Here is an 11362-nt window from a genome sequence, read left to right on the forward strand (position 1 = left end):
ATGATGATCTGATGCTTAACTGAAAATACTGATAATTTAAATCCACTGTATCTTTCAAACATGGCAACGGCCTTGCCGCAGTGGATACACCGGTTCCCGTGAGGTCACCGAAGTCAAGCGCTGTCGGGCGTGGTCGGCACTTGGATGGGTGACCATCCAGCCTCCATGCGCTGTTGCGATTTTTCGGGGTGCACTCAGCCTCGTGATGCCAATTGAGGAGCTACTCGAGCGATTAGTAGCGGCTCCGGTCAAAGGAAACCACCACAACGACCGGGAGAGCGGTGTGCTGACCACAGGCCCCTACTATCAACATCCTCAACTGAGGATGACACGGCGGTCGGATGGTCCCGATGGCCACTTGTGGTCTGAAGACAGAGTGCTTTATATCTTTTAAACAATAAAGTTACACAGTTGGTATTTACAACATTTATCATTTTAATGATGCGCTTCTATATGAAATGTCGATCGTTAAGATCGACCAAAGCGTTCAGATTTTAGCATTCAGGTCTTTGTTAGAAAACTTGTTAATTTCACTTTAACAGTAAATCCCAAACTATTATAGATATAATCAATATTCAAGTTTTTTTGGGATCACCATGAAAATTTATGAAGGATGGTAGATTAAAATTATTGTGGCTTCATTCTCTGAATTTCTACAGAATGAAATAGTTTTCATAAAGTTTCCCTTTATGGCCGATATTAGGACCCCATATTTAACACTGTTATGTCTCCCTGGTCACAAACGGTTTCTACGGTAATTGCTTATGATGTAGGTTCTCGTCTGTCTCACTCACACACTACAGTACCTAGGCCTCATTCAGCACAATAGAAGCCTGTGAATTTCCCCATCTCGTGGCGAATCTGCTCTCTTTGTGGCATCCGGTCCTGGACGACAGGGTTCGTTTCACAATTCCTGAAGGCTGACTCTTTCGGCCATATACAGGGTGTTACAAAAAGGTACGGCCAAACTTTCAGGAAACATTCCTCACACACAAATAAAGAAAAGATTTTATGTGAACATGTGTCCGGAAACGCTTAATTTCCATGTTAGAGCTCATTTTAGTTTCGTCAGTATGTACTGTACTTCCTCTATTCACCGCCAGTTGGCCCAATTGAAGGAAGGTAATGTTGACTTCGGTGCTTGTGTTGACATGCGACTCATTGCTCTACAGTACTAGCATCAAGCACATCAGTACGTAGCATCAACAGGTTAGTGTTCATCACGAACGTGGTCCTGCAGTCAGTGCAATGTTTACAAATGCGGAGTTGGCAGATACCAATTTGATGTATGGATTAGCACGGGGGAAGAGCCGTGGCGCGGCACGTTTGTATCGAGACAGATTTCCAGAACGAAGGTGTCCCGACAGGAAGACGTTCGAAGCAATTGATCGGCGTCTTAGGGAGAACGGAACATTCCAGCCTATGACTCGCGACTGGGGAAGACCTAGAACGACGAGGACACCTGCATTGGACGAGGCAATTCTTCGTGCACTTGACGATAACCCTAATGTCAGCGTCAGAGAAGTTGCTGCTTTACAAGGTAACGTTGACCACGTCACTGTATGGAGAATGCTACGGGAGAACCAGTTGTTTCCGTACCATGTACAGCGTGTGCAGGCACTATCAGCAGCTGATTAGCCTCCACGGGCACACTTCTGCGAATGTTTCATGGAACAATGTGTCAATCCTCATTTCAGTGCAGATGTTCTCTTTACGGATGAGGCTTCATTCCAACGTGATACAACATACTGACGAAACTAAAATGAGCTCTAACATGGAAATTAAGCGTTTCCGGACAAATGCCCACATAACATCTTTTCTTTATTTGTGTGTGAGGAATGCTTCCTGAAAGTTTGGCCGTACCTTTTTGTAACACCCTGTATTTAAATGAGAGTGAAATGCTCGTTAACTCACAGGTTGTACTGCAAAAGTACATTTCATACTATCCAGTACTTACTGTTATTGACTGGGCTATACTTATGTCTCCACACATGTGATTTGTTTTCAATGATTTAACCATTACTTGTGATTTTATTTTTCAGTACATTTAAAAAGATATATAGCTTCACCATTGTTTAGCTATTCACTGGTGCCCCAATAGAGGGCATCACATGTCTCTGATACCACATTTTCTTTCTGGTGAACCTGTTCTTGATGCTCTACATCTATCAATATTGTTTACTACCTGACTACGTGATTAACGTCACTTGTTGTTATATGGTATGTAACTGTGTGGTGCCTATTATTGCCAAACTTGCAGTTTTGTAATCTTCCACACCTATTCTTCATTCCAGTAGCAAATCTGTCTTCCACAATCAGTGGTTGTTGACGAAATATTCGCTAATTCTATACACAGAAATAGTGATGAATCTTTACTCATTCATAAGTTTTTTAGGCATTCGAAGTCCCTGAAATGATGGGATAAAATAATTTTACACCAGTAATCACCAGCCACTGATTTTCACAGCATGTATGATCGTGATGGATACTAGTATAACAGTGTGTTATGTCTCAGATGGCGTGAATAAGATTTTTAAGCCCTTCAGAGTTCACTGCCATTCATAATGAAATCGCAATCAAGCGTTAAGAAAAATATTTCGAAGGCATCGATACTCCCACTCAACCATCCCCAGAAATGGGAACAACTGATGTGAAGAATGGTTCGTGAAAAACAACTGACGACGCAACACCGATAGCGAAATCGAATCAGACCGAAAATGTGAACGCGAAAGCGAAAATCAGTTCTCGAAATCCGATTTTCGCTTTGCACAGACTGTGTCGCTTGTAAACGTGGTGTACGTGACCATGAAAAAAAAACCGCCAACGTGTCCGCGTGGTCATAAAGGACAGCTGCGTCCATCGTGTCAGCTCGACACTGAAGCCCAGCAAGGGTTGTGGACTTGTTCGTGCTTCGTTTTAAAGCATCTGCTCCGCTGCAGACTGGTTGCACACATGCCAATGCGTCAGCTTCTATTGGCGTGCTGAACTGCAAAACGTAGAGTTTTTAGTTGTATCCGGCTTTGTCCTATATATTGAGGTGGTAAAAAACATGGGATGCCTCCTATTTTGCTGGGCCTCCATTTGCCTGGCGTAGTACTGCAACTTGACGTGGCATGAACTCAAGTCATTGGAAGCTTCCTGCAGAAATATTGAGCCATGTTGCCTCCATAGCCACCATAATTGCGAAAGAATTGCCGGTGTAGGATTTTGTGCTCGAACTAACCTCTCAATTATGTCCCACAAACGCTTGATGTGATTCTTGTCGGACGATCTGAGTGACTAAAACATTCGCTGGAACTGTCCAGAATGTTCTTCAAACCAGTCGCTTACAACTGTGGCCCATCGACATGGTACATCGATTTTTGGGAATATGAAGTCAATGAATGGTACCAAATGATCTCCAAGTAGCCGAACACAACCATTTCCAGTCAATGATCGGTTCAATTGGACCAAAGGTCCCAGTCCATTCCATGTAAAAACGCCTCACCTCACTAAGGAGCCACCACCACCTTGTACTGTGCCTTGTTGATAACTTGGGTACATGGCTTCGTGGGGTCTGCGCAACACGTGAGCCCTACCATCAGCGCCGCGTGGGATTAGCCGAGCGGTCTAAAGCGCTACAGTCATGGACTGTGCGGCTGGTCCCAGCGGAGGTTCGGGTCCTCCCTCGGGCATGGGTGAGTGTGTTTGTCCTTAGGACAATTTAGGTTAAGTAGTGTGTAAGCTTAGGGACTGGTGACCTTAGCAGTTAAGTCCCATAAGATTTCACACACATTTGAACATTTTTTTGAACTGCCATCACACCTTGTCAACTGAAATCGGAACTCATTTGACCATGTCACGGTTTTCCAGTCGCCTAGGGTCCAACCGATGTGGTCCCAAGCCCAGGAGAGGTGCTACAGGCTACGTCATGCGTTAGAAAAGGCACTTGCGTCCGTTATCTGTTGCCATAGCCCATTCTCACCTAACTTCGCCGCACCGTCCTAACGGACACGTCGGTCGTACGTCCCACATTGCTTTTTGCGATTATTTCACGTAGTGTCGCTTGTCTGTTAGCACTGACAACTCTAGGTAAACGCCACAGCTATTGGCCGTTGAGTGAAGGCCGTCAACCACTGTGTTGTCTGTGGTGAGAGGTAATGTCTGAAATTTTGTATTATTGGCACACTCTTGACACTGTGGTTCAAATGGTTCAAATAGCTCTGAGCACTATGTGACTTAACTTCTGAGGTTATCAGTCGCCTAGAACTTAGAACTAATTAAACCTAACTAACCTAAGGACATCACACACATCCATGCCCGAGGCAGGATTTGAACCTCCGACCGTAGCGGTCGCTCGGCTCCAGACTGTAGCGCCTAGAACCGCACGGCCCCTCCGGCCGGCCACTGTGGTTCTCAGAATATTGATTTCCCTAACGATTTACTAAAGGGAAAGTCCCATGCAACTAGTTCCAAATACCATTCTACGTTGAAAGTCTGTTAATTCGCGTCGTGCGATCATAATATCGTCGGAAACCTTTCCACATGAATCGCCTTAGAACAAATGACAGCTCCACCAATGGACTGTTCTTCTATACCTCGTGTTCGCGATACTGTCGCCATCTGTACATGTGCATATCACTATCCCACGACTTTTTGTCACCACCGTGTAGATTAAATTAGCCAAATCTTCTACAGCCGTCAAGTACGGTACCTTGATACAAGATGCGCTTTAAATTCTTACATATGGTGGATAATCAGGACAACGACCTCTTTATGTAGGGGGTTTAAGAGCCCAACGAACTACTATTATATCAGGAAACTCGTGCCGTCTTTTATACGATAAATCCTGGCCACACACGGCGAGAATGGTACACGTGCCCTGCATAGAACAACGAATGTAACTGCTGCCTTGGCCTGCATATATGCCAGATACGTCGCTTATCTGAGACACAGCTGGTTCGATAACTTGAAATTCATGTGTAGGTTTCTAGGACATGTCTGGATCTGTCGGCGGGGTCAGGACATCGAGTGCTAGTGTGTGCAGTTTTCTATTTTGTAATTCAGTTACATTTGGCTTTAAAAAGCTTCAAACATGGGTTGAGATGACTATTCGCAGAGATTTCAACCATTTGCTGTTAAAAACACAAATCTTATCATTTTAGGTTCATGCATTCGAGTCTACATAAATTTAATCCAAACGAACTTAATCACAGAAAGAAATAACAAAGAACGCACATAATACTTTGTAACTTTGTGTTTTCTAAGATTCGTTTCTAATTTTTTAAATTAATTTGTCATGGTATTTCATAACCTCGTTAAAATGGCTTCAGGGCGAAGTTGATAGATTATCATACCTCAGGCAGTCACCCAGAAAAAAGTCTTTCCTTTTCAAATGAAGTGATGCAAAAGTGATTGTCTGTAGGCTCCCCCTACGAGTCATGAATCTCCTTTATTTTACCCTTACGGTCCTCACACGAGACAAATGTCAGATGAAACAGAATCGTTCTGCAGATTGTGGCAAAACCATTTTTACTAAAGTATCTCAATATCATTTCCTCAATGGATCGTCTTCTTATCACCAAAGATTACCATTACAGCTCACAGCGCATTTCCGCAACATTCTCCTAGCGACCGAACCGATCAGAAACAGCTTCTTCGACGTTTCGCTTCAAGTCGACATTTTAGGAAAAGGTCGCTCAAGCTTTCTGTACGCACTCTCCACTATCGGAGCGCTACAAAGTCGAATAATTTACCTAACAAACCGTAGTTGACCAATTGCCTGCCCTATAACTGTCCTTATGGCTGGCTCTGAGCACTATGGGACTCAACTGCTGTGGTCATCAGTCCCCTAGAACTTAGAACTACTTAAACCTAACTAAACTAAGGACATCACACACACCCATGCCCGAGGCAGGATTCGAACCTGCGACCGTAGCAGCAGCGCGGCTTCGGTCTGGAGCGCCTAGAACCGCACGGCCACCGCGGCCGAACTGTCCTTACGTATTGTAGACTGAGTCACGTCCTTAAATCACCCCATAATTTGGTACTCTGATCCATACTGATAATGTATTTGTACAGATAATAAATACACTGCTCTGCTAAAGATAAGGACAAGATAGATAAAGTAACATAACATACTAATTCATTTCCTTTGGGCCTTTGTCCCGCTTCAAGCCGGGGTCGGCCTTGTTACTACTGTTTGGCAGTGTTGGTGTCAGAGGGTGGTCAGATGCCCTTCCTGACGCCACCCCGAACCCCCGGGGCGGAATTAGTGTACCCCAGCCGTCTGCGTCTAGTGTAAACCACGAAATAGTGCGAACGTTTTCAAATGTCTGCGAGTCGTGGAACTGAGGCGGAACGTGGGGACCAGCCCGGTATTCACCTAGCAGGACGTGGAAAACAGCCTAAAAACCACACCCAGGCTGGCCGGCATACCGGCCCTCGCCGTTAATCCGCCGGGCAGATTCGATCTGGGGCCGGCGGGCCTACCCGAGTCCAGGAAGCAGCGCATTAGCGCTCTCTGCTGCCCTGACGGTTTAACATAACATACTGATTACTCGGTGGAAATGATCGAAAGTGGGGGAGCATGTTCCCAGAGGTCTCCCAGTCGCGCACAGAACGCAGAACATCACATGACGTAAGAGCAGCGTGACCACATCTACATCTACATCTACATGATTACTCTGCAATTCACATTTAAGTGCTTCGCAGAGGGTTCATCGAACCACAATCATACTATCTCCCTACCATTCCACTCCCGAACAGCGCGCGGGAAAAACGAACACCTAAACTTTTCTGTTCGAGCTCTGATTTCTCTTATTTTATTTTGATGATCATTCCTACCTATGTAGGTTGGGCTCAACAAAATATTTTCGCATTCGGAAGAGAAAGTTGGTGACTGAAATTTCGTAAATAGATCTCGCCGCGACGAAAAACGTCTTTGCTTTAATGACTTCCATTCCTACTCGCGTATCATATCTGCCACACTCTCTCCCCTATTACGTGATAATACAAAACGAGCCGCCCTTTTTTGCACCCTTTCGATGTCCTCCGTCAATCCCACCTGGTAAGGATCCCACACCGCGCAGCAATATTCTAACAGAGGACGAACGAGTGTAGTGCAAGCTGTCTCTTTAGTGGACTTGTTGCATCTTCTAAGTGTCCTGCCAATGAAACGCAACCTTTGGCACGCCTTCCCCACAATATTATCTATGTGGTCTTTCCAACTGAAGTTGTTCGTAATTTTTACACCCAGGTACTTAGTTGAATTGACAGCCTTGAGAATTGTACTATTTATCGAGTAATCGAATACCAGCGGATTTCTTTTGGAACTCATGTGGATCACCTCACACTTTTCGTTATTTAGCGTCAACTGCCACCTGCCACACCATACAGCAATCTTTTCTAAATCGCTTTGCAACTGATACTGGTCTTCGGATGACCTTACTAGACGGTAAATTACAGCATCATCTGCGAACAACCTAAGAGAACTGCACAGATTGTCACCCAGGTCATTTATATAGATCAGGAACAGCAGAGGTCCCAGGACGCTTCCCTGGGGAACACCTGATATCACTTCAGTTTTACTCGACGATTTGCCGTCTATTACTACGAACTGCGACCTTCCTGATAGGAAATCACGAATCCAGTCGCACAACTGAGACGATACCCCATAGGCCCGCAGCTTCATTAGAAGTCGCTTGTGAGGAACGGTGTCAAAAGCTTTCCGGAAATCTAGAAATACGGAATCAACTTGAGATCCCCTGTCGATAGCGGCCATTACTTCGTGCGAATAAAGAGCTAGCTGCGTTGCACAAGAACGATGTTTTCTGAAACTATGCTGATTACGTATCAATAGATCGTTCCCTTCGAGGTGATTCATAATGTTTGAATGCAATATATGCTCCAAAACCCTACTGCAAACCGACGTCAAAGATATAGGTCTGTAGTTCGATGGATTACTCCTACTACCCTTCTTAAACACTGGTGCGAAATGCGCAATTTTCCAGTCTCCATCGGTGAGCGAGCGGTTGTATATGATTGCTAAGTAGGGAGCTATTGTATCAGCGTAATCTGAAAGAAACCTAATCAGTATACAATCTGGACCTGAAGACTTGCCCATATCAAGCGATTTGAGTTGCTTCGCAACCCCTAAGGTATCTACTTCTAAGAAACTCATGCTAGCAGCTGTTCGTGTTTCAAATTCTGGAATATTCCAATCGTCTTCCCTGGTGAAGGAATTTCGGAAAACAGCGTTCAATAACTCCGCTTTAGCGGCACAGTCGTCGGTAACAGTACCATCGGCACTGCGCAGCGAAGGTATTGACTGCGTCTTGCCGCTTGTGTACTTTACATACGACCAGAATTTCTTCGGATTTTCTACCAAATTTCGAGACAATGTTTCGTTGTGGAACCTATTAAAGGCATCTCGCATTGAAGTCCGTGCCAAATTTCGCGCGTCTGTAAATTTTAGCCAATCTTTGGTTCAAAATGGCTCTGAGCACTATGGGACTTAACATCTGTGGTCATCAGTCCCCTAGAACTTAGAACTACTTAAACCTAACTAACCTAAGGACATCACACACATCCATGCCCGGGGCAGGATTCGAACCTGCGACCGTAGCGGTCGCGCGGTTCCAGACTGAAGCGCCTAGAACCGCACGGCCACACCGGCCGGCCCAATCTTTGGGATTTCGCGTTGTTCTGAACTTCGCATGCTTTTTCCGTTGCCTCTGAAACAGCGTTCGGACCTGTTTTGTGTACCATGGGGGAGCAGTTCCATCTCTTACCAATTTATGAGGTATGAATCTCTCAATTGCTGTTGCTACTATATCTTTGAATTTGAGCCACATCTCGTCTACATTTGCATAGTGAGTTCGGAAGGAATGGAGATTGTCTCTTAGGAAGGCTTCTAGTGACACTTTATCCGCTTTTTTAAATAAAATTATTTTGCGTTTGTGGAGCTAGCTCTACAACACCAAGTAGTTGAATGAACAGGGAAAGATAGTGTATGTCAATCAGAGGGCAGTTGCGGTGCGAGGGGCGTACTTCATTACTAGAGCGCCCAGAGTTAAGATTTGTATGATTTCATACCAGGGAGAATCATCGGGAAACTGGAATAAGAACGAAGTGTGAAAAGTGGAGCCCAGGAGTTTGGTACTGCGCACAGTGTTATTTCACGTGCATAGGGAGCCTTCCTAACCACTGGCGCTGTTGCCGGAAGGAAGGGAGGTGGTCGACCACGGTCAGTTTCAGCAACAGATGACGACTGTATCATGCCACAGGCAACAAGTGACCGCGTCAAGCAAAGGGTTCAGTTGCAACCATATTTAACAGGACTGCAAGCCACCCAGTCTCAACTTCCATAGTGGCACATGAGGGTGGTCACTTTACCTGACGAGCAGTACCTTGTGTTCCGTTGGCATCTGCGCAACGGCTGCACCGTTTGCTATGGTGTCAAGAATGTAGGAACTGACCAACGAGGAGTGGGGCCGTCTGCTCTTATCGGATGAGAGCAGGTTCAGTCTGAAAAGCGATTCTGAAAGTACCCTCATGTGACGAGAGGTGGGAGCACGTAGTGCATTCAGCAGATCTGTCGATAGTGATTGTTTTGGTGGTCCAGGTGTTATGGTGTGGGGAGGCATAATGTTGCATGGGCGTAGTGACCAATTTTTTTAACACCATACTCTCAAAGGTCAACATTATTGTGATACTGTGCACCTTCCCCATGTGCTTCTTTTCAAAGGTGTATTCGACCCTTATTTCATTCCTATGGACGGCAATGCGTGAGGGCATTGAACAGTGCAGGTGGAGGAGCTCTTGGAACCAGATCATATTTAGCGAATGGACTGGCCTGCCGGTTCCCATCGAGCACATGTCGGATGCGTTGGGGAAACGTATTGCAGAACATCCACACGTACCAAAGTTCATCCAGTAGTTTTCAACTACTCTGGTCGAAGAATGGAACGCCCCAGTACAAGAGCTCCTTACCAACCTTGTGGTCACCATGGGAGCACGTTAGCGGTGTGGTGGTAAGTTCCTATGGGAGAAAACAGCTCAGGTCATCGCTCCCTAGGCTTACACACTACTTAAACTAACTTACGCTAAGGACAACGTACACACGCATGCCCTAGGGAGGATTCGAACCTCAGACGGGGGGAGCCTCTCGAATCATGACAAGGCGCCCCAGACCGCGCGGCTACCCCGCAATACATGCACTGTCATCGGTGGTGCTCACATAATAATAATGTCGTGTGACGACGGCCTCCCGTCGGGTAGACCGTTCGCCTGGTGCAAGTCTTTCGATTTGACGTCATTTCGGCGAGTTGCGCGTCGATGGAGATGAAATGATGATGATTAGGACAACACAACACCCAGTCCCTGAGCGGAGAAAGTCTCCGAGCCAGCCGGGAATCGAATCCGGGCCCTTAGGATTGACAGTGTCGCGTTGACCACTCAGCTACGGGGAGCGGACAGTGCTCACATATCGCTGTCTGTGATGTCCAGGGGACCGTAATGAATCGCGGTGACTTCAGTGTAATTTATTCTCTTTGAATAAAAGTGTCATTTCTGTTCGTTTCACTGCGTTTTTCTTTTGATTGCCTTATGTACTATACTGTAGCAGTTCCTTCTAGGTATGGTCCAAGTTTCATTGAGCTATGTTACTTAGATGTGACACATCGCGCGAAAGTTACTTTCATCCTTAAGTTATGCACACCAATGTGTTTTCATAGTAACATAAACTAAATTACTTCACTATCCGATTAATTTGTTTCAAAATATGAATGAAGACGTTTAAATTACCTAGAGCCAATAAACCCCTTCACGTTCCAAACGGAAGCTTTTCATTGAGTCATGGAGTTTCGGGCGTTTCTACTCTAAGATGTCCAGCAGTCAGAAATTTAAGGCGGAGAGGGTTGCTGTCGAACCTCAGAAGCTAACCTCCGTTGACAGCTATGTCGAAGAATTCCCGAAAGGCAACCCAGAGACGAAAACGGTAGGCCACTTTTCAACCCTTCGTTTGTGTTAATTTAAATGCAAATTAGTCGAAGAAAACTTATGCAAATTATTTTTTAGAAAGTTGTTTGTTTGCTTTAGGTGAATGAGCAAGGGCATTAACGGCGACGCCGGCCTGGTAGCTGGAGACAGCGAGTAGGCGTGGTGCGGCCAGAGGCTCCCGCGCACCCGCCGTAACGATCTCCACGGCACTCTCCCTGCTGCCCGCTGTCGCCACGTATTTACTCACACACAACTTAACCGCACTAACTGGGCAGCGCGGCTACTGCGGAATGCCACCGCCCTGTTTCCAGCTAAAGAGACGTTTTAACGTTGCAGCTCGCTACACAACTACCACAGGCTATCATCGACCCCTGCGAATCGT

Source organism: Schistocerca serialis, chromosome 3, assembly GCF_023864345.2.
Source record: "Schistocerca serialis cubense isolate TAMUIC-IGC-003099 chromosome 3, iqSchSeri2.2, whole genome shotgun sequence".
NCBI classification, from domain to species: domain Eukaryota; kingdom Metazoa; phylum Arthropoda; class Insecta; order Orthoptera; family Acrididae; genus Schistocerca; species Schistocerca serialis.